The following is a 24,912-nucleotide window of genomic DNA, read 5'->3' as shown; positions in this document are numbered from 1 at the left end:
TGAGTATTACAACAATGCAAAGCAGCCACAGACTGCACACGGCACAGCCGGTGATTTTCATACTGAGGTGGCGTTACCAATAAAAAAACTAAACAGCCTACTTACAAAACGTGTTAATGGCGCAAGCACTGTGTAAGATAGTCCTAGTATCTATGTTTATGCAACCACGTGGCGAACTTTCCCCGGTCTACTCATATGTACATGCTTCGTACAGATCTTCAAATCAAGTGGCTCCAAGCGCTATGGGGCTTAACATTTGAGGTCATCAGTCCCCTAGACTAAGAACTACTGAAACCTAACTAATATAAGGACATCACACACATCCGTGCCCGAGGCAGGATTCGAACCGGTGACAGTAGGAGCAGCGCAGATCCGGACTGAAGCACCTAGAACCGTACAGAGCATCGTGAAGAGTACTTAGTACCAACAATACTTATTTAAGTCCTATTCTGGTCGCGTTCTGAACGAGGAGAAGCCGTCTGTAAGTCCCGGTAAGCCTTTATCTCGCATTATTATCACAATTTCTTCTATAGATATAAGAACAAAGAAACAGAATGCTCTCTATCTTAATGGTAAATTAGACATTTAAATATACCCGATAAGGTATCGCAAGACATAAGTCACAATTATGTTTCCTCATGATCTGCGCCCGACTTTTAAGTAGGCCGTACTGACGTGCTACGAACTAGCCGCGTCTGTCCGAATTCCTTCACTTTTCGTCGTCATAGCCACTCAAATATGATTCCAAACGTTCGGGAAAAGATATTAGAATGGTGTACCAGCTTCGCAGCTTTGTCGGACACATTCCTACCCATGCATACAGTTTTTATAGTGTATTTCTCTCAAAATGAAAAGAATGTGTGTAAAATGAATTGTAATTAACATATATACAGGAACAGTGAAATTGGTAGTGTTCCTGCCCTCCTTCCCCGGTTGATATATTACTGCGAGAAGGTATAGCTATTATTTACAAATTAATCTATGTCCATCGTACGTTTTAAGCAAAAATTAACGGCATTCATAATTTACTACCCTACAATTTCATTTTTAATCGTTGGTACGCAGTGGACAGTTCTAACATTTGATTATAAGGCTATATTGGGTTCACACGAGCACTAATGGAACATTTATTACCCACATTCAATCCCAAGTCGAATTCGGACCCAGGACCTCCCGTACTCAAGGATTCAACGAGCAAGAGAGCACTTCAGTTCCGGAAAACTTTAAGGACTGCTAGCACATAGCCTGTGTCGGCCGTCAAACGATCCAGGGAGCGTTGACCTTCCCGCAGTGAACTCCCGCGTACCGCCGCCCTGACTCGACCGTCTGACGCCTCCTGTTTTAAGTATTCATCAGCGGTCCGCACGATATGGCGCGAGGAGGGTAGGGGAGGGGGGGAGGGTACGCTTGCCTCGTCTCCCCCCTGCCCCCCTTCAAGGAGAGCAAGGGCGTCGCCACCGCGGCTCGCAGTACTCGGGGGTGACGTTCTCCTTCAATGTGTGAAGCGCATTCGACCGCAGCCTCCCTTCCTTCCAGCTGTCCGCTGCCCTTCCTTCACTTACGTACAACTTTTACAGAACTCACACAGGGCCCGCGAGTTGCTTTACATTTCCAGCATCGACCAGAGCGCCGCCGAGTTCCTTCTTCCATTATATCTATGGTCTCTCAAGCGAACAGCTCCAGCGCCTTGTTCAAATAGCCTTTCATCCTGATAACGACTTTCAGAACTTTCTCGAGTACAATAATCTTTCCGTGGCATTGCGCCACATTAAATTTTACTTGCCGCCATCGAAGGTGAAGGAAGATCTGAGCATGTTTAGAAGAGGGAAAAGCTTAAGTTTTTCCTCATTGCTCTTCCCTGGCAATACAACAAGCTGCATTACTGACGAATTACATTTCATGCAATAATAAAAAAACTAGGCACTCAGCTTTTTGTGTTTACCACGCTGGTCTCGTCGTATTATCGTAACTCAATCGCTGAAAATCAAGGTGGTTGTGATTCCACGCTCGGATGCAAAGAGGCCTGGGTTTTATCCTGCTATATTCAAAAGTTTTTTAGATGCGCTTCACAAACCATTCTTGAAGATTACCCTTTTGCTGGACAATGGTGATGTAAAAAAATAATCAGCACTCCGAAATTAAGTTACACTTCCTTTTAATTGCAATATCACGTAAACACAAAACATCACTTCACAATACAAAACATACTTGAAAACATCTTCCTCACAGTCACTGTTGACTGTTGAGTTGTTAAAGAGTCGGACGTTGAGAAAGTCAAGTCTTGGTCGTCATGTTGGAAAGACGCATATTATAGTTGGCTTATAAAATGTGAGGAAGATGTTTTCAAGTATGTTTTGTATTGTGAAGTGATGTTTTGTGTGATACGTGATATTGCAATGAAAGCAATTAAAAGGAAGTGTAACTTAAATTCTGAGTGCTGATTATTTTTTTACATCACCATTGTGCTAACTTTGAAAGGTTTAATCTCCAAGAATGGTTTGAGAAGCGCATCTACAAAACTTTTGAATATAGCAGAATAAAACCTAGGCCTCTTTGCATCCGAGCTTGGAATCATGTGTTGTATTGTTCTAAATTCAGTAAGAACTCCCTATTACGTGGAGTAGTAGGAATGAGAAAATAAAATTTCTTTTACATTTTAAGTATAATAATGGACGTTTTAATTATATAATTTACAGTTTACTTTACTTGTAACCTGAAAAATGGGAGATTAATACAAAAAAACCTTATTCCCATGTTAAACATGTCATTGTTTAACTACGTCGGTTAAGTGCTGCATGGAAGAACACTTACTAGTATGTAGTTAAAGTTTACAAAACATACAATGAAAGCAGCTGAAAATTGATTTAAAACACAAAAGGAAAATATCCTGTTAAGAGGTATAAAACCTAAAGCTGTCTAGTAGATGTACTGACAATTTCATTTTTACGTAAAATCATTACATTTGAGTTTTTCTAGACTTTGACTGAGCAGACTCTTTCAAACCATAAAATAAACCTGTTGACTCTAGTTCATAATATAGTTCTTGAGGAGATGATGGTTTAACGCAAGTCTTTATCAACTAGAGTTTCCTTGGACAAACTGTGTCTTTACCTGCAAATTGATACGTATTTATCTACAGAGTCTGACATGCTTACAAGGACAGATACCAGACTCACCCGGTTTCACCTTCATAAAACGTTTGAAGGGGCAGCGTCCCCTAAATAACCTGAGCTTGTCATCAATGGTGAGGTGCACTTTTCTCGTTTACACAGTAGTAGAAACTTATCGTTCTCTTCCTTGAAAGTTTTCTAGATTGCAGTGAACTGCGTCTGCTTCCTGTCTTGGCTGGTGGGTAATTTTGACATCAAATCTAATGATATAGTATGTTCCTTAAAACGTGCTTGTGGTATAATATGATTGTAAACAATGCCGCCCATTAGGTTCGACCAGAGATCGTCATTATTTGTATTTGTAAGTAGTAGTATTCCTACAAAGTATACAACTACTTTTTATTCGTAGAAGAAACATTTAGCTTAACTGCCTCTTTATGTGAATGTTTTACTACAATATTCATGATGTCAGGTGTAAAATAGATAATCTGGACTGTATGATTACGTATCTTCTTCTAGACTAGGCCACACTCACATACTGATGGTCACTAACTGAAGCGAGATTACCTTTATCGCCTTCATCATCTCTAACACCCACCCTCCCCCCCCCCCCCCCCCCCGCCCGCTCTCATCCAAGCTTAATCATACCCCATACTCATCTTCACGAGGTGAACTACAGGGAACTGAACTGACTCACTGTAAGCATAGATGGCAAACAATATCTGATTGCCATCAACAACCACTTCCTCTGAAAATAGGTCGCTTTTTGAGAATATAAGACTGCCAAGCAGCAATAAATATAGACCTGGATTGTTGCAGAGATGGAAAATAAAAAGTGTACGCCGGCAAGTTTCCTGTAATATGGAAATCCAAGGTGGATGGCGGGGGTGTGTTGGACCCATATTAAAAGTTTCATACTTTTTCTTTAAAACAAGGAATCTATTAAATTTATTGACACTAAAGTTTCATCCAATATGGAGTAAACTATAATTCAAAGGGAAAATATTGTATGACATTTACTTGGGCCGCGACTAAGGAACACGAACATTGGAAATCTGGAAATTTGTGGTAAGTTCTTATGGGTCCTAACTACTGAGGTCATCGGTCCCTAAGCCTTTTTTTATTTTTTTTCGGTCATCAGTCTACTGACTGGTTTGATGCGGCCCGCCACGAATTCCTTTCTTGTGCCAACGTCTCCATCTCAGAGTAGCACTTGCAACCTACGTCCTCAATTATTTGCTTGACGTATTCCAATCTCTGTCTTCCTCTATAGTTTTTGCCCTCTACAGCTCCCTCTAGTACCATGGAAGTCATTCCCTCATGTCTTAGCAGATGTCCTATCATCCTGTCCCTTCTCCTTATCAGTGTTTTCCACATATTTCTTTCCTCTCCGATTCTGCGTAGGACCTCCTCATTCATTACCATATCAGTCCACCTAATTTTCAACATTCGTCTATAGCACCACATCTCAAATGCTTCGATTCTCTTCTGTTCCGGTTTTCCCACAGTCCATGTTTCACTACCATACAATGCTGTACTCCAGACGTACATCCTCAGAAATTTCTTCCTCAAATTAAGGCCGGTATTTGATATTAGTAGACTTCTCTTGGCCAGAAATGCCTTTTTTGCCATAGCGAGTCTGCTTTTGATGTCCTCCTTGCTCCGTCCGTCATTGGTTATTTTACTGCCTAGGTAGCAGAATTCCTTAACTTCATTGACTTCGTGACCATCAATCCTGATGTTAAGTTTCTCGCTGTTCTCATTTATACTACTTCTCATTAGCTTCGTCTTTCTCCGATTTACTCTCAAACCTTACTGTGTACTCATTAGACTGTTCATTCCGTTCAGCAGATCATTTAATTCTTCTTCGCTGTCACTCAGGATAGCAATGTCATCAGCGAATCGTATCATTGATATCCTTTCACCTTGTATTTTAATTCCACTCCTGAACCTTTCTTTTATTTCCATCATTGCTTCCTCGATGTACAGATTGAAGAGTAGGGGGCGAAAGGCTACAGCCTTGTCTTACACCATTCTCAATACGAGCACTTCGTTCTTGGTTGTTGTTGTTGTACATATTGTATATGACCCGTCTCTCCCTATAGCTTACTCCTACTTCTTTCAGAATCTCGAACAGCTTGCACCATTTTATATTGTCGAACGCTTTTTTCAGGTCGCCAAATCCTATGAAAGTGTCTTGATTTTTCTTTAGCCTTGCATCCATTATTAGCCGTAACGTCAGAATTGCCTCTCTCGTCCCTTTACGTTTCCTAAAGCCAAACTGATCGTCACCTAGCGCACTCTCAATTTTCTTTTCCATTCTTCTGTATATTATTCTTGTAAGCAGCTTCGATGCATGAGCTGTTAAGCTGATTGTGCGATAATTCTCGCACTTGTCAGCTCTTGGCGTCTTCGGAATTGTGTGGATGATGCTTTTCCGAAAGTCAGATGGTATGTCGCCAGACTCATATATTCTACACACCAACGTGAATAGTCGTTTTGTTGCCACTTCCCCCCAATGATTTTAGAAATTCTGATGGAATGTTATCTATCCCTTCTGCCTTATTTACCGTAAGTCCTCCAAAGCACTTTTAAATTCCGATTCTAATACTGGATCCCCTATCTCTTCTAAATCGACTCCTGTTTCTTCTTCTATCACATCAGACAAATCTTCACCTTCATAGAGGCTTTCAATGTATTCTTTCCACCTATCTGCTCTCTCCTCTGCATTTAACAGTGGAATTCCCGTTGCACTCTTAATGTTACCACCGTTGCTTTTAATGTGACCAAAGGTTGGTTTGACTTTCCTGTATGCTGAGTCTGTCCTTCCGACAATCATATCTTTTTCGATGTCTTCACATTTTTCCTGCAGCCATTTCGTCTTAACTTCCCTGCACTTCCTATTTATTTCATTCCTCAGCGACTTTTATTTCAGTATTCCTGATTTTCCCGGAACATATTTGTACTTCCTCCTTTCATCAATCAACTGAAGTATTTCTTCTGTTACCCATGGTTTCTTCGCAGCTACCTTCTTTGTACCTAGGTTTTCCTTCCCAACTTCTGTGATGGACCTTTTTAGAGATGTCCATTCCTCTTCAACTGTACTGCCTGCTGCGCTATTCCTTATTTCTGTATCTATAGCGTTAGAGAACTTCAAACGTATCTCGTCATTCCTTAGTACTTCCGTATCGCACTTCTTTGCGTATTGATTCTTCCTGACTAATGTCTTGAACTTCAGCCTACTCTTCATCATTACTATATTGTGATCTGAGTCTATATCTGCTCCTGGGTACGCCTTACAGTATCTGATTTCGGAATCTCTGTCAGACCATGATGTAATCTAATTGAAATCTTCCCGTATCTCACGGCCTTTTCCAAGTATACCACCTCCTCTTGTGATTCTTGAACAGGGTATTCGCTATTACTAGCTGAAACTTGTTACAGAACTCAATTAGTCTTTCTCCTCTTTCATTCCTTGTCCCAAGCCCATATTCTCCTGTAATCTTCTCTTCTACTCCTTCCCCTACATCTGCATTCCAGTCGCCCATGACTATTAGATTTTCGTCCCCCTCTACATACTGCATTACCCTTTCAATATCCTCATACACTTTCTCTATCTGTTCATCTTCAGCTTGCGGCGTCGGCATGTATACCTGAACTATCGTTGTCGATGTTGGTCTGCTGTCGATTCTGATTAGAACAATCCGGTCACTGAACTGTTCACAGTAACACACCCTCTGCCCTACTTTCCTATTCACAACGAATCCTACACCTGTTATACCATTTTCTGCTGCTGTTGATATTACCCGATACTCATCTGACCAGAAATCCTTGTCTTCCTTCCACTTCACTTCACTGACCCTACTATATCTAGATTGAGCCTTTGCATTTCCCTTTTCAGATTTTCAAGTTTCCCTACCACGTTCAAGCTTCTGACATTCCACGCCCCGACTCGTAGAACGTTATCCTTTCGTTGATTATTCAATCTTTTTCTCATGGTAACCTCCCCCTTGGCAGTCCCATCCCGGAGATCCGAATGGGGGACTATTCCGGAATCTTTTGCCAATGGAGAGATCATTATGATAGTTCTTCAATTACAGGCCACATGTCCTGTGGATACACGTTACGTGTCTTTAATGCAGTGGTTTCCATTGCCTTCTGCATCCTCATGTCGTTGCTGATTCTTCCGCCGTTAGGGGCATTTTCCCACCCCTAGGACAAGAGAGTGCCCTGAACCTCTGTCCGCTCCTCCGCCGTCTTTGACAAGGCCGTTGGCAGAATGAGGCTGACTTCTTATGCCGGAAGTCTTCGGCCGCCAATGCCGATTATTTATCAAAATTTAGGCAGTGGCGGGGATCGAACCCAGGACTGAAGACGTTTTGATTACGAATCAAAGACGCTACTCCTAGAGCACGGGTCCGGCCCTGAGCCTACACACTACTTAATCTAACTTACGCTACGGACAACACACACACACACACACACACACACACACACACACACATGGCCGACGGAGGACTCAAACCTCCGGGGGGGGGGGGGAGCGGGCCGTGACAAAGCGCCCTGGACCGTGACAAAGCGCCCGAGACCGCGCGGCTACGCCGCTCGGGAAAGACAAATAATTGTTGGTTCAACGACCCTCCCTCCATTTTACATTACAGTCTAAGAAAAAATTTTATACAAATATGAGGGTAGCTCATAACGACGCTTTCTTATTTATCTCCCAAAATGCTCGCCTGGAGACCCATGTTTACCGGAAAGTTTTTGTATTTATCACTGTGTACCTTCACCAGTTTTCAAGTTATGATACATTCTGTACACATATTGTACACTTGGGGGAGTCTCTGACAGCCTTCTCAGTTTGGTACCCCAAGTGTCGCTTGGGCCTTAAGCCGATCCTGACTGCTTTCTGTGCGATAGATGAAAAATAGCTCAGATACCACGAGAGGGAATTTTCAAGGATAATATCAGGTAAATTTGTAATCTCCTTTTAAATTTTGAGTGTCTTTGAATAAGAGGCAAAGTAGAGGGCAATTTGCTTCAGAGTTGCATTGTTCAAACGGAGAAGAGGAGAGATATTGGACTTGTATTGCAATTATGGAATAAGAACAAGTATTACAAATAAGCAGACTGAATGAAAAGTACGTCGTCCATCCAGTCGTAATCAGCGTAATTGACCAGAGGGAAAAGTGATATGATCAGAAAACCAACTGCTGCTCGCATATATTACGCGCGCGTTCAAAACCTAACTCTGCAGCTATTGTTCAATATTACAGTAGTAAAGATCTGGCGAGACAGTGTGTTGAACAATTTTTGCTTACTTTTAAGTGGCCTTTCTGGAATGAGTGTAAGGAAGAGAGAAATAGTCTGCATGTTGCAATATTTTGTTCTTCCTACAATAGAGCAAATAACGAACGTTTCAGCAATTTTCCCGATTATTCATCAATTCAGTGCGCAACTCCAGGGCAGCGGAACTCTCCAAACATGGCGAAATTGATAAATGAAGCAGTATATATATTTCAACATTCTGGGTGCCGTAGTGTTGCTGCCTCGTCTACATGTTCATGTTGAGTATACTGTTGACACTCCAATCTTCCGAGATGATAACACTCACTGTTCACATTGCTGTACAAACCTGTACCTAGTTTGACCAAAACCCAGGCACTCTGTAGCATCTCGAGCAACCTGCTAAGTAACTCGTTCTTAAACACAAAGAAAGTGTCTGGAACAGCAGGTAAAACGTCGTAATCAACATCTGCACAGTTTTGTAGTTCTAGCCATATTTGTCTTCAGCTTGGTACGGCATGCATGAGAAAAACAATGGACTCTTCCTCGCCGCAAGGAGCCATTAATCAACGCTCAACGCTGGAGGTGTTGCATGGTAATATCGTGATATTTCCTGGAGGTGGTTTTGTTCTAGTTGTGGCGTTCATTCCGCATTGTGGAATAGGCCGTGTTTGTAGGTAGGAAAAATAATCACACATTTTGCGAGTGACAGATGGTAACGGCACCTTGACACGGAGAATGGCAAGACTCTAAATTCTACCCGGCTGTACGCCATGTATTTCGGCTTCCCGCACTTCATCGGCAGCCTGCGGGTAGCCGACTTCAGTGATGCAGGCGCTCCTTCTTCCGAAGTCTGTTAACTATTGCAAGTGCATCGCAGTTATGGATACTGTACTGTTGATAAACAATCTGCTGACATCCTAATTCCTGGTTCCACCAGGAGCGTTATCATAACTCAGATGCAGTGCACACATCGACAATGGCGGCGTTGCAGTCGAGGAGAGTAGTTTGCATCCGCGGGTCCCGTGCCCGCCAAGCACCCGTGTATAACCCTCCGCCTGCTGCATATTTAAGTCGCAGCTCAGCCTCCAGCAGCTCAGCTCCAGGCTTAACGACGACCACTTCCAGCAGCCGATCTGTCGGAGCTCCACCCTTGTGTAGCCTGGGGCTGCATCTACCTGTACTGTGACGTCCCTCCAGTAGCCACAGCCACCAGGGATTACACTCCAGACCAGTACATCAGCTCCTCCACGGCAGGCCTTCCCGTGACTCAGTGCCACTGGGTGAGTGGTGCTTCTTTGTAAGTTAATCTGTGTACTCCTGCCTAATAGTTACCACTGCGATGAACGACTTTACGGACTTTATATTGATCTAACGTTAGATCAGGAAGGCTGTTAAGCTGCGTTACACAGACACTGCCTTATGGTGAACTCGGCTTTTTTGAGTTCTGCAAATAAATGAGTACTCGAAAACTACTAAAAACATTAAACTATGATAATTGGCTACTCCACGTGTGATTAGCCGACCGGTCTCAGGCGCTGCAGTCTTGGGCTGTGCGGCTGGTCCCGGCGGAGGTTCGAGTCCTCCCTCAGGCATGCATGTGTGTGTTTGTCCTAAGGATAATTTAGGTTAAGTAGTGTGTAAGCTTAGGGACTGATAACCTTAGCAGTTGAGTCCCTTAAGATTTTCACACACTTTTGAACATTCGTCTGTGAGCGACAGCAAATCTAAGGAATTCCCACTTCAAAATTGGGACATACAGACCTTGCATCCAGTGATTATATGTAAGCGTTCGACGAGTCATGAGCCAGCCTCCATTACGTGATCAAGTATCAGTTATGATTAGTTATTTTCGTTTAAGTGAAAGTGATAAATTTTAATTTTGCCTAGGGAAACGTTAGATTGACTTGTATGTCAATACAATGAATTAATATTTTATATTGATGGTGCGCGAAGTTGTACCAGCAGAAGCGGTGATCATTATACTGATTAATAAATTTCGACTGTTTCTCAAGTTTATTGGATTGCACTGACTAAGTGGTTACTATTTCACCTGTAGCGTTAAACAAGGTGGTACCGCTTGTTCTTTATTCAATCTTTATAATTATAATACAAAATAAACAACTGCCTTTTGTAATTAGTGGTCCTTATTAATGTTTTTCTTCAAACTTGAAATATTTTAGTGACCATAGTAGGAAGCCCATAGGCCACAATAAATTTACGCTTATTAAAACTGCAAGTTAGAGGCCGCGATCTACAGAGAACGAGGATTACAGGGCAGCGTTAGAAGCTCCTCGATAAATCAGTGAAGTACTGAATACAGGCTGCTATGATTTGCTCTTGCAGTTTGTCCAATGTAGCTGTTCGTATGAAATGTCGCTTGATGGGCGACGTATGGTGTTATAATGTTCTATAGAATGTCGTTTCTCTGTATCGATCTTTTTCAAGGAAGCCTAGTATGCCAGTCACCCTCGTAAGTGACGGGTAGGCAATAACTCTTACCTCGGGGCCATTTAACAAGTTGTCAGTCTCCCACTCGGTACTGAACAGTACTGATTATACGATAATACGTGATTTCTGCAAAAAATGTCGTGGAAATCTGCTCCTTTGATTTTCATTTAGACCCAAAAATGTTTACCACTGAACAGGGTTTGGTATATTCAAGGGTAGGAGATGACTTCATTGCGCAACGGGAAGAAACAAGCATGAATAAATATTTTGACGCATCTAAGAACAATATTGCTTCTAGTAATGGCTTAAGATGGTCATGAGTGTTTATGTGATTTCCTTTATAGGCTGACCACGTGCGACGAAGGTGTAAATCTCAAACTGAGTGCCTGACGTCTGTCCAAGATCACGAAATATAACAATCGCGTCGAAAAATGTCAGGAAACATCACTCAGTCTCGAAGTCTCGTCAGCACTACTGTTCATAAATCGCTGTAAAGGCATGTAGAGAGATCAGACTGCATCTACTAATGACAATTATGCTTCACTTTGACTATTAATTCAGCTGAAGGAAAAATTAACAGTAAAGTTCGTTTACCAGTAAACTAAAAACTCTAGGAAGTGTGAGCATACCGATATAGCAATCATATAGCAATCATGTCGTAAGTGATTGGAGAGGTAAAATAAATCTTAGGTACTTTATAAGATTTACTAATACCCAATTGAATAAGCAGAAACAAATAATAGATCACACTCATCCCCTGATGAACTTCGTGGTATGCTAGTCTATAATATATGAAAAACGGAAGAAAAGAGAACACTACATGCCCTAGAATACTTTAAGTAATATTAAATCGGCGTGGAACACGAATAGTCTCTCTGAACAACGGAAGTTAAACCTAAGCATGAATCAAGGTACATCTATAGGCTTTCAAGCGTTGCCCAGAAAACATTATGCCAAGTAGCTCAAGCATGCCATGGTCTCTCACAATTCTAGTAAACTGAAACATGAGAACGGCCGTCAGATGGTAACCTTTGCACAAATACACATCGTCTATACACCAGAGCCGACCAGCTCCGAGAAGCGAAACGTCCACACGAACCCAGCAACAAAAGTAGAATAGAACACCTTTGTGTCTTGTCAACAATCCACGCTAACGAGTGAATCTGCACGCACAGGCATCTGATGCTCAGTTTACTATACTCCACCAGCCAAAGACGACAGTATTTTCAGCAAACTAGAACATCGGCACAAAATGTCTTCGCAACTTATTTGCGGTTCTGAGTCCACCTGCTTAGCTGGGTGGCAAGATGCTCGCCTCCCATGCAAGGAGGCCCGGCTTCGGTTCCCGATCGAGTTAGAGATTTTCTCCGCTCGGGCAATGGGTGTTGTGTTCTGTTCCTCATCAGTTCATTCTTATCACCGGCGCGCAAGGCGCCCAGTGTGGCGTCGACTGAAATAAGACTTGCACTTGGCAGACGAACTTCCTCAGATGGGCCCTTGTTCTGCTTAGTGCCAGATTAAGCAATCGTAATGGAAAGAAAGCTCTAGGAGTATATTTGCGCTATTGTTGTTCCTGATCGATAATGCCATTTGTTGCTCTGCTATGGCAAAATTCTCACCTCTAATTTCTCCACTTTAGTCAGTACGAATTATTTACAGAAGAATTGAAAAACTGGTAGAAACCTATCTCGGGGAAGACGAGAGAAATGTAGGAACACGTGAGGCAATGCAATGTGCGTTCAAGTTATAACACGATTTTTTTTTCTGAGGTCTGGAAAGAAATATAAACACGCGGCTTGTTTCAAAATGCACGTGCGCTAGTTTTGTGCATAACACAGATGGCAGCACCGTACGGCACACAGAATTCTAGCAGCAAATACCGGAATGATGACCGTTTTTGATACTTACAGACGCGAAAAGTACCATCGATTGATGACGGACGACCACAAGGATGTGCTCTTGGCATCTTGCCAGAAGAAGTTGGCGCGTGATGACGGCATGAATGTGACTTTCTTTTCATCGATTGTGACAACGGATGAGACACGGATGCGATGTTCCAGTGGTCAAACTAGACTTCTAAAGATGTGTTCGCAGCAACCACGGAAACATGACGTCTAAAACTGTGTATGGCTTTCCGGAGATTACGTCGAAATTGACTCAAGTTTCACACTTTTCCTGTGGTTAGTTCGCAAGGAAAAAAAGAGAATGGATTATAATTTCAGTCTACCTCGTACTGATTCTACGACTTTTCTTAGAAGATAGGTTTAGGAAAGACAAACTTACATTTGCAGTATTTGTAGATTTGGAGAAAGCCTTGGAATGGTTGACGGAAATATGCATTTTGAAGTTATGAAGATAACAGGGGTAAAATACTTGGAGCGAACGGTTATTTGCAACTTGTTCAGGAAGCAGACAGCAGCTGCAAGAGTCGAAGAGCTTAAAAAAGAAGCAGTGATTGAGATGGGAGTGAAGGACGGTTGTAAGTTGTCCGAGAAGTTTATACATCTATTCATCTGTTCATTGAGCAAGCGGTAAGGCAAATCAAAGAAAAATGGAGAAAGAATTGAAGTTCAAGAACAAGAAATAAAAACTTCGAGGTCTGGCGATGACATTGTAATTGTGTCAAAGATGTCTAAGGACTTTCAACAACAGTTGAATGGAAAGGCTAAATTCTTTAGAAAGGAGGATATAAGATGAACATAAACAGAAGTAATGCAATTCTAATGTTATTTAGTCAGATTAGATCAGACGATTCTAAGGGAATTAGACTAGAAAATGAGACACTAGGAACAGTGGATGAGTTTTGGGCGGTGAAGCAACAGACGATGGCCGATGTTTGGAGTATATAAAATGTAGACGTGAATTGCAAGAAAGAGATTTCTGAATAAGAGAAACTGGTTGACACCGAATATAGGTTTAAGTATTTTCTGAAGGTGGTCTGGAGTGTAGTTTTCTGTGTAACTGTAACGAGCAGGCCAGACAACAACAGAATAGAAACTTATGAAATATGGTGGTGGAGAAGCATTCTGAAGATTACATGGGTACACCCTGTGAGCAATGAGGCTTTACTGAAAAATTTGGTAGGAAAAGAAATTTGCGGCACAATTTCATAAAAAGAAGGGACCGGTTGACAGGACGCACTCTGAGATATCAAGAAGTTATCAGTTTAGTGTTGGAGGGCATTGTGAGAGATAGAAATTACAGAGAGGACGACAAGTTAGCAAGTAACTTAGTTAGTTAGTTAGTTATCTAGTATCATGTTCCATGAATCTTGCATGATAAATCGTAATGACGTGGTGCGATTTATTTTACGTGTACGACACAAATTAATTTGTAAATATGGCTACATGGTGAGTGTTTCTAAGATAATTTTTAAATGTGCAGATGTAGATTAGTATTTTCTACCAACCGGCTTTTACACATTGCAATAATAAATAATTTTTCTACGGAATAGAAGCACTTCTCAAGGAGAAGGCTTTTACTGTCTGTCAAACATTTTATCTCACTGGATAATTAGCCAAAAATTTAAGTTGTAGAATTGATCATTCTTTTGAGGAAAAGACAGACTTAATGTGGAATAATGAATAGCATATTTCCTTCTATTATTGTAATCATGTACATCATTGTTCTCTTTGAATTGTACTGTATTATTTACAGCAAATTTCATGAGTGAATACTATGAAGCAGCAGGCAGAATGCCCAGTTCTTTAAACAGGCATCTACACCACAATCATGGCGAAAACCACATGTTATTCTTACAACAGGCTTGGATCAATAATGGCTCTGAGCACTATGGGACTCAACTGCTGAGGTCATAAGTCCCCTAGAACTTAGAACTACTTAAACCTAACTAACCTAAGGACATCACACACATCCATGCCCGAGGCAGGATTCGAACCTGCGACCGTAGCGGTCGCGCGGTTACGGACTGTAGCGCCTAGAACCGCTTGGCCACTCTGGCCGGCTTGGATCAATAAAGGGCTTTCTTAAAGAGGAGTCACCCCACAACATTATTCAGTATGGCATTATTGAACAAAAATATGGGGAATATTTCTGCTTAATGATTTGTCGATCACAAAGATTTGTAATGAATTTAAACTTCCAACATGCATTTTTTCCAGTTTAAATTCTCATCAAAATGAACATTTTGCACTTTCCATGGCACTTATTATTTCTTCACCATTTGTTATACTTATCATTGAAGTAATACCTATAGACGTGCTGAACTGAATATTTTGAGCCTTTTTTAAAATTGAGTGTGAGACCATTCCCAGGAAACCAGTCAATGGTACTTTTAAGGAGATTTTTTGCAATTTTCTACATTTGCACATTACTAGAGCACTATGGGACTTAACTTCTCTGAGGTCATCAGTCCCCTAGAACTTAGAAGTACTTAAACCTACCTAACCTAAGGACATCACACACATCCATGCCCGAGGCAGGATTCGAACCTGCGACCGTAGCGGTCGCGCGGTTGCGGACTGTAGCGCCTAGAACCGCTCGGCCACTCCGGCAAACTCACCTTTGAGGAATAGGGGTTTGACAAGGGCATATTTCAGAAAAAATGCTTGGATATAGTGATGCATTTCAGATTCCATACAGCATTTTTAGTATTCTATTGGAAACACCATCAAAACGGAAACAGTTTTTATTTTTAAGTGAATTTGTAACTTTCCTAATTTCAGAAGAAGTTGGTAACATGAATACAGTGAGCGGGTTCCAGCGGATATAGGCTGCAGTAGCTGTTTATAGACGAAGAATCTTGCCCAGGATAGATTAGCATTGTGAGCTACGTCTAACCAGTCTTCGGACTGAAGAGCACAACAACAGTCTCTTTCTACAGTATCAACTACCACGTTGCAGTCGTGTTCGCAACGTAGGCTGTGCCGCTTCGGTAGACGGCCTTGTTGCCGCCCACCGTGGCCACCGCAAAGTATGCTAATTCATGCGTCGGCCGAGCAGTTGCGGCTACACGGCGATCTTGTGACGCGATCCCACGCGGGGGCCCAAATATTAGCACAGAGGCGCGGCCAGGTCCCGCTCCCCACACGCCGCCTTTGTGTTCCACCGGCGCGTGCGTAATTGATCACAGGCGCCATGCGCAGGCATCCCTTTATCGGTGGAGGTCTGCATGTCCCGTGAATGAGGTGCACATACCCTTTTCCTTTTCTGTCTCTCCCTCAATTTTTGCCTACCCCCTCTCTCTTCCGTCTCCCTATGTGCTTCTCTCCTCTTTCCTGTGACATGAGCAAAACTACGAATAAACATTCTGACACGTTGAAAAGAACGCTGTGTCGGTCGCACTGGAATTATCAGTGACCGATCCGTGATTCTGATGCTAACATTTAACTTTTCGATAGAGTCCCACACACTTCCTGGTTTCGGTCTTTTTTTCTACGATCTGAAGATGGCAGTTGGAAGCTGAAACCGCTGACTTCTTATCAAAATTATGCGTGTGATGTTTAAAGCTTTCCCGGCGTACTGATTGTTCCATAAAAACACGGGAGAACTGCCGGATATCAGTAACGTCCTGCCACGATATTTTGGCGCAGAGTCTTCTGGTCATCTTCAGGTGAGTGCCACTCTAGTAGTACTGGCGAGTACGTGCTGAGCCAAACCATACTGAGGTGACATAGCGCATGCGCTGCTCAGCGTGCGCATTCATAACAGCTCCGTGCGCTGCGCCTCGCGCCTCCACGGTGAAAGCTTGGCGTATCGATATCAGGCCGATTTTCATCTTTGTGCAGATAACTACGTCGACTACGAAGTTTCTCCATAATAGGATTCCAAGCAGAGTTCAGCTGATAACCGCTATCTCGATTGATGAGAGTCTCGTTGTCAGACAATCTTATTTCCACAGATTCATTGATAATCGAGCTCCAAAAGTTTGATGTATGGGCCAAAATTTTTGTGTCGTTGTAATTCATGGAATGGCCTGTGGAAATACAATATGCGGCGATTGCAGACTTGTTGGGTCGGAGAAGGCAAGTATGCGGTTGGTGTTCCACAATGCGTTCCTGCACAGTTCGTGTTGTTTGCCCTATATATGATTTGCCGCATTCACTCAATATTCTGCCTATCTGTGAAGAAATATTCCCAATAAATGGTAGATAAGCAGTGGACCTGAAGGCCTCTTCCTCTTCCTTCGTTTGTAGGTCTTCATCACTCTGTTCACTTGCTTAGGTGAAAAGCCATTCTTCAGAAATACTTTTTGCAGGTGTTCCAATTCCTCTTTAAGACTGTCGGCGTGAGAGATGGTATGGGCACGGTGGATCAAGGTTTTGAGAACGCCCATTGTTTGTGCTGGATGGTGGCAACTAGTAGCTTGTAGATACAGGTGTGTATGAGTGGGCTGTCTGTACACCGAGTGACCAAGTGTGAAATCACTCTTCCGTCGCTCCAAGACGTCTAAAAATGGCAGACAGCCATCTTTTTCTATCTCCATTGTAAACTTTATGTCTTCATGTATGGAGTTCATGTGACAGATGTGTTGGGCAGTGTCTATAATATGCCCGTAGATAGCGAAACGTTGCTCTTTTCAGTACTGAGCGCCCAGTGTGTTCGTAAAGATGCCTGGAAAATACTTTCTTCCGCCAAGTATCGTTGCCTGCGGAAACATTTCGCCTGATTTCGTGTCACCCCACATAAATGTCATGTAGTTCCTTCTTCAAGACAATACTCTTCCTCACACTGCAGGGACAATGAGAACGCTCCTGCAGCGTTTTCAATGGGAAGTGCTTGGACAGCCACCATACAGCACGGAATTGGCTCCATCTGATTTTCACATCTCCTCAGTTGAACCGCTGGCTATGCAGACAACATTTTGGCACAGACAACGAGCAGGAGTCCAGAGTACAAAATTTTCGGAAAGCATAGGAGATTGCCTTCTGTGACGAGGGTAGTGCAAAGTTGGTACAACGCTACAACGGATGTCTAAGTCCGGGTGGCGACGATAGAGAGAAACAGCTGGAAGCGTAACTAACTACTGCAAATATGAGAGTTTTGTTTTTCACTGTGGTTTCCATTTCGCGACTGATCGTTCCTTACTTTCCGAATAGACCTTTTACTTTCAAAACAATCTGTTGTATGTCATCCCGCAACCACACGCTGATTATATTATGTCAGTACTTCAAAAACAAGCGATACGAAAATAAATGCACGAAAAAGATTTAAAACAAGTAAACTTCGACTGTCTTCCGTTGACGATATACCAACTGAGCTACCCAAACACGACTCACCCTCGCAGCTTTACTTCCACCAGTAGCTCACCAGTTTGGAAGCCAGGGAACGACGAGTGGGAGAAACCACAGCTACGAGGACGCGTCGTGAGTCATGCTTGGGTAACTCAATAGATAGAATTCTTGTACGAGAAAGATGAAAGTCCCAGGTTCGAGGTCTGCTTCAGTACGCAATTTCAATCTACTGTCCTTCCTAAAGGCTTCATGTACAACTGTGTTATCGGTCAGTCTTGAAAAATTTTCACCATAAATTTCAACGAAGTCTTTGTTTAGAAACTGTTTTTCTCCTTCTTTGTATTTTTCTTTTTTACAATGAAACAAATTGTCCTACTATTTCTCAGTCGATTCATCACGAAAGTTCATTCTGGATGATCAAGAAAATAACCACCCGTGTCCCCATTGCTCCCGACTCGTTTACTAGCCGCATTTGTAAATTTAAAGGTAGACTGACATAGCTCCACGTTGTAAAAATCAAAGATGCAAATATACATCTACATCTCCGTACTCTGTCAAAGACTATGAAGCGTACAACCGAGAGTTATTTCCCGTTCCTACCGGGAGTTGACTTGGAGAGAATGATTAGTTCCTGCCCTTCTGCCCGCTGTAAGTGGTTTATTTTTGTCTTCAGCCTATCTATGGCAACGATAAGCATATATATCTCTAGATTATAAGTAGAAAAATAAGCACAGTTTCTTTTTAACATATATTGCTACATCTTTCAGTTAGTACTGGTTTTTGAAAGCTTTTAAGTAGGCTTTTCACAATAATTTGTATTTGTCTGTAAATTTTCGCCAATTTAGGTTTTTCAGAAATAAAATAAAAAATGGGACCATTCGTACTGGCCTTCACTAAATATGTTTATTTCCCTACAGTTCTATGTGGTATGGATTTCAAACCCATGAGCAATATTTTAAGATGAGAAGTAAAAGGCCGTTTTAATCAGTTTCTTTTGTAAATTGACTGCATTTTTCCAGTGAACCAAAGTTTACCTCATATTTTACCAATCACTGAGCTTATGTTATCATTCCATTTCATCCATATACTAATTGTTACTTGCAGTTATTCAGTTATTTGTATTCCAACACTGACTCATTTATATTCTAGATATAGAGTACACTGCGCAAAAGAAGTGAACATTCACTTTTTTGAAACGGCCTCATTTTTCCCTCTTGTAACACAGAAGTGGGAAATTTGGCTCGAAGATGCCCTCATCCTACCTCTGTAATGGTACAAAGGCATAACGCCCTACGCTCTCACCCTTCGGCTCGGTGACAGTTCAGGCGCAAAGGAAAACGACAAGAGCTCAGACGTTCATGTGAGGTGTCAGAGTCCCGCCCAACGCCACCGCGGACGTGTCACGCAATGAGAACGTCGCCAAACCCTCTCTCACCCACATGTAAGTCCTTCTTTTGACGCCTCTGTGACTGAAGTCAGAACCGTGACAACCAAAGCAGCAATCACGCAGTTTTATTAGGTGGAAGAGGTTTTAGTCATACTGCGGCACAAATTCGACACGATAGACCCTAAAAGAGGGCATATAGGTTGTCAATGAAACCATCCCTTCAACAGGTACATTCATTTACACACACTTTGCCATCGAAAAAGGCAGTTTGCATTGCGATGTGCAACAGAACGTTCTTGATATCTTTTCGCGCTGCAGACACCCCCTGGATGATTCAACCCTACTCTGATGACACTGTAGAGCTGCAATACCTTTGTACGTGATCTGACCGCCTTTGGAATGTAGCACGACCACAGTTTTTTGATCTGGGATAAAATGTAGAACATATACGGACCATTACAAACGGAAACCAAACCATTGAATGATGTGTATGTTTCTTCAGCCCTCCTACTTCGCGCCCATCTGTGGCGTGATCATAAGGGTCTGTGACATGGCTCCTGGGCAGGCAACCCGTTCGAGTGGCGCCACAGTCCAGCTTTAGTACTTGCTTGTATGGGTTTGTGGAATTAGACTTGCCTGCCCGCAGGTCCTAGGAATAGGTAAAGGGTTAATTCTGTACAGGTATACTTCTTAGAAGTGTTCAAAGAGAGGTGTGTGGGTGGTGTTGAGAGTGTTGCCAAACTGGGGTCTTACAGAGGTCCTTTGCCATTTTCTTGATGCACATAGCTATGTCGGGCGCGAAACAGGAAGCCTGAATAATCATAAAACTATCTGCTGCTTCCAATCACATTTAAATTTAGTCAAATGGTTTTGAACGAGCCCTAATGGCTCCACACTATACACCAGAGCAGAAACTGAGGTCTCGTTGCACTATGAAGGGGTCAGTCCACGATCACTGGGATTGTAGCACCACGATATCGTTAGAGAAGGATTTAATCGGCCATTGGATGTCAGCAGTAGAAAGGTTGTCAAGGCCTCCATTCTGATGCACGTCGCACTGCACACTGTCGTTTCCAACTGCGAGATATGTGTAAATGAAGGCCCCAAGAGAAGGTATGGTATCATTGATTCCTTTTTGTCACATCCTGATGCTGTTTTTTAGATGGTAAGCAGCGATGAGCCTGAAATATTTGACGTGGACGCATGATTCCACTGTTGTGTGGCGACGTCCTGACCTTCATCCCAGAAATGTCAAGAGAAGTGGTCTGTGGTGCGTAAGTTTGGGGAGTGGGCATTGCTCACACCCTGCTCTTCTTGTGACACGCCAGCGTTGGCATTTGGTACAACTGTGATGAAATTTAATGTCAGTGTGGCATTATTACCCCACCTTACACTTCACATGAACTTCTCCAGAAGATACAGGACACAGAGCGCCATGTTGCCAAAACTTGGGTGTCAGTTAAGGTTAAGCTCCAAAAAAGGTCGTACACTATGTTAGCATCTGCCATATGGCACACAATTAATTAGGATTGGACATCCATCTGCCATATACTGGGTGATTCAGCTCCCATACCGCAGAGTTTTTTGCAACACGCAACGCCTTCAAATATCATGTGTTAGATTTTCATATTTTCTCGCTTGCTATACACAGACTATTTGTCCAACAGAAGGAAATGAACAGAACCTTTTTGTAGGAAATTTAACTTAGTTAAATATTTTACTAGGTTGTGTTTTCGCTAGAGGCAATAGTTTTAGAATTATTCAAGCAAAACACACAAAAGTAATCTTTGAACGCGATTTTCTTGATTAACTCGAAAACCATGTCCTCCAACGTAAACGTATCCGAGTACAAAAGTAACTACACTAAATTTCCTACACACTAGGACTGTTTACTTTTTCTATCCGACTAAAAGTTTGCCCTTAGCGAACGAGGGAGTTAGAAATTTTTGCACATGGTGTTTGAAGGCGTTGTGTGTTGCACAAAATTCAGCACTAGGAGCAGCTGTATCACGCTGCACATAAGCAGTCACTTGGATCCACTCAGCTGCTATCCAGTACCATACCTTGAGTTAGTACCACATGAAAGTATAACAACGAGTGTTTCTGGACTCATCTACAACGCTGCCCAGAAGAGACAAATGAACGTTATGAAAGTGATGCTTGTAAATTTGCGTTGGATCTAGAACTATACCAGTGTTTGAAGAAAGTGCAAGAGAACATTGACATATGTTGCCACATAGAGCATTCCTGCCCCAATTAAGCACTGTAAAGTGTTTTTCAATAAATTATTGCAAATTGTTGCTAATCAGCCTCGTCCGTTGTCCTGCCGTAGGCGTCGTGGAACGCTATTTGGCCCTGTGACGACAATTTATAGTTGCTACATATGGATAATCCGCCTCACAGCGGCAACTAATCCGTAGGGGGCACTCTTCGTGTTGCATTTACACGTTTGATACCAAGTGCACTTAGTTTAAACAACATTTTTGTTCAAAGCAACGTATCAGTCTCTGCAGTACTTTTGTTTCGATACTTGTTCAGCTTTTTTCAGATAGTACATCATTATAAATAACTACACTATCTGCGGTTAATATCGATATTGTCTATCAGATCATTAATATATAACATGAACAGGAATAATCCTAATGAACTTCCATGTTTCACGCATGAAGTTGCTTCTATCAATGTCTCTCTATCCAAGATAATAAGCGGCCTCCTCCCAAGTGAAAGATCCTCAATCCTGTGTCAAATTTTGTTTTATACCCCCGTATGATCGTGGGTTTGCTGATGTAAGTTGGCCGGCCGTGGTGGTCTCGCGGTTCTAGGCGCGCAGTCCGGAACCGTGCGACTGCTACGGTCGCAGGTTCGAATCCTGCCTCGGGCATGGCTGTGTGTGATGTCCTTAGGTTAGTTAGGTTTAAGTAGTTCTAAGTTCTAGGGGACTGATGACCACAGCAGTTGAGTCCCATAGTGCTCAGAGCCATTTGCACCATTTTTGATGTAAGTTGGCGTGGCTCCGATTCATATACTCTACGACAGCAGTCAAGACGCATCTCCTTCACCTGATTGGCTTTATCCACGGTTTCCACTATGACTTAAGAGAAAAACATAAATTGGCTAATACTGCACGCAGATAATTGACACATGCATAATATCACTCCTATTTGATCACAAGTAGCGAGTCCATTGGCACATACTTCAAGAGAGGCTAAAAAGTCATAAAATGAAAGAAGTACGTTAGTGAGCATTGCAAACTAGGAATAATCAGAAGAATTGCATTTGCAATAAATTGCTGTAGTACAATATGAGAGACAATGAAAGGTGTTACTGAGATTACAACTAAGAACATTGTGTGTCTTCACAAGAAACGTAACAGTTTGTGGTATGTCCCGAAAACATCAAATTTCCTGCTACAAGCAACTATCATTGAACTACAACCTCCCCACGCCGTAAAACAAACTTAGTGAAGAGTGGAACCGGACAACATTGTCTGACATAGGTTATCTGTCTTTCGATGACACTGAAAACAAAGAGAGTGAGTGAATAAAAAGACAATATTTTGCATAACTTTTGTTTGAGGAACTAAATCAAATCACTTTCGCTTACTGCTGTTTTCATTAGCAAACGTGCGAAACATACCTCCACATAATTGAATTCAACGTTAAGACTTTCGTGTTACTGCTACATGGCACTTAACGCTACTGCTATAACTGTTAATTTATGCTTTGTACATCTCCCCGTTTATTTAACGGGGAAAGTATAATGTAGGCACACGCAGGCTGCAGAAACCTTTAGTGGAATTTAACGCTGTGGAGACAAAGCAAATGTTTGGATTCGAAATACAGCTCCATTTACAGTGCGGCTGGGAAATCTGTTGTTTCCCTCGGACAGTGATAAAACCGATTTAGCCGAAACGACCTACGAAGTAGTGAAGCATTTATTGTCAGCCAGGATTGGTAATGTAAACATTAGTGGTTTTCCCCGATTGTCCCAACATAAGATGACGGCTCCACAATAGTACGACGTATGACAGCCTTCCAGAACCTGTTTGCACACACCAGTAGCTTATATCCGTTCACAGTTTGTTTAACCGTAGCGTTTTCGTGGAAATTAATGCTTAAAACACGTAAATTTGGAAGCTATAAAATGTCCTTGATCATTCACATCATTTGGTGTTACTGCTTTTATTTAAAACTATCCTGTACTGGTGAGGCAAAGCAGTATGACCACTAATGCTACCTGGTGATGTTGCGGGCACGCCACCCGGTAAGAAAAGTATGTAAGGCGGCCCACAAATGCTGATATTTTAACAAACCGCCGATTGTTATGGCCCGCTGGCTAGAAACGTGCATTTCGGAAATGCGAAATAGTTAGAGTGCTTCTGTCATGAGCATCTATCGAAAATGGATGAAAGACTACGAATCCAAGACTGAAAGTCCACTTATTATCATAGAACGTGGAGGTCTGAGGCTTGCCTGGTGCGTAAAGCAGGACAGGCAGCGATCAGTGCCAGATCTGAAGACAGTGCACAATGCTGGTACAGGCACAACTGATTCGTTGCTTGATGTCATCCTCGATGGCTACATTATTTTACAATTTCAATTGGCACGGCGAGAATAGTATTACAGTGTTCAGCTGATGATTTTAGAATCAAAATAATAATTTTTGGTAATAACAAGGGTATGAATAATAATAGTAATAACGTAAAATGCTTCAATAAGTTTAAAGAGAAGAAACCACTCCACCCATGAAAGTAACATTAATGAACTATGTATTTCGTAAATCAATGTTGTCTTAATATACAGTTTTGACTTAAGAGAAAGTACATTAAATGACAGTAACCACGTGGACGCCTTGAAATTATGCAGGGTGTTTCAGTTGCCCCTACAGAAGTCGTTTTATGCAACCTTCAATATTAAATCTGGCCTTCATAAATCATGCGTGATATATTCATATTCTCTCTTTCGCTACTCCCAAATGCTTAGTCCTACAGAAAAAAAATTACAGGGCTATTTTGTGAGTAATTTAATGCATTTTCGCTGGAGGCCACGGTTTTCGAGTTATTCAAGAGGAATGTGTTAATGTAGTGTCCAGACACACCTCCACCCCCACACACTTCCCTCACCTGTCAGGATTTCTTGTATGTTGTACGTGGCACTCCATCCTACCATTGTACAAAAATTCTTTACTGCACGAACTTCCCAATATTCGATCTTTCTTCGTCTGTATTCATTGGGATTTTATGGGACCAGCATAGTCGGGTATTTCGTTAACATTATTAATTTAAATGTGAATGTGAGGGTAATGAAAGAAAAAGACTCCTGTAAACGTTACGCGAATACTAATTACGTCGATAATTCGACCTAAATTTAAACCATACGACAACAGCAGTTTTGCTGTGAGTAAGCCTGACGAATGTTGTTGTTGTTGTGGTCTTCAGTCCAGAGACTGGTTTGATGCAGCTCTCCATGCTACTCTACCCTGTGCA

This window comes from Schistocerca nitens, chromosome 4 (genome assembly GCF_023898315.1).
Source record: "Schistocerca nitens isolate TAMUIC-IGC-003100 chromosome 4, iqSchNite1.1, whole genome shotgun sequence".
Classification (NCBI taxonomy): Eukaryota; Metazoa; Arthropoda; class Insecta; order Orthoptera; family Acrididae; genus Schistocerca; species Schistocerca nitens.
Note: the sequence above shows the minus strand (reverse complement) of the source record.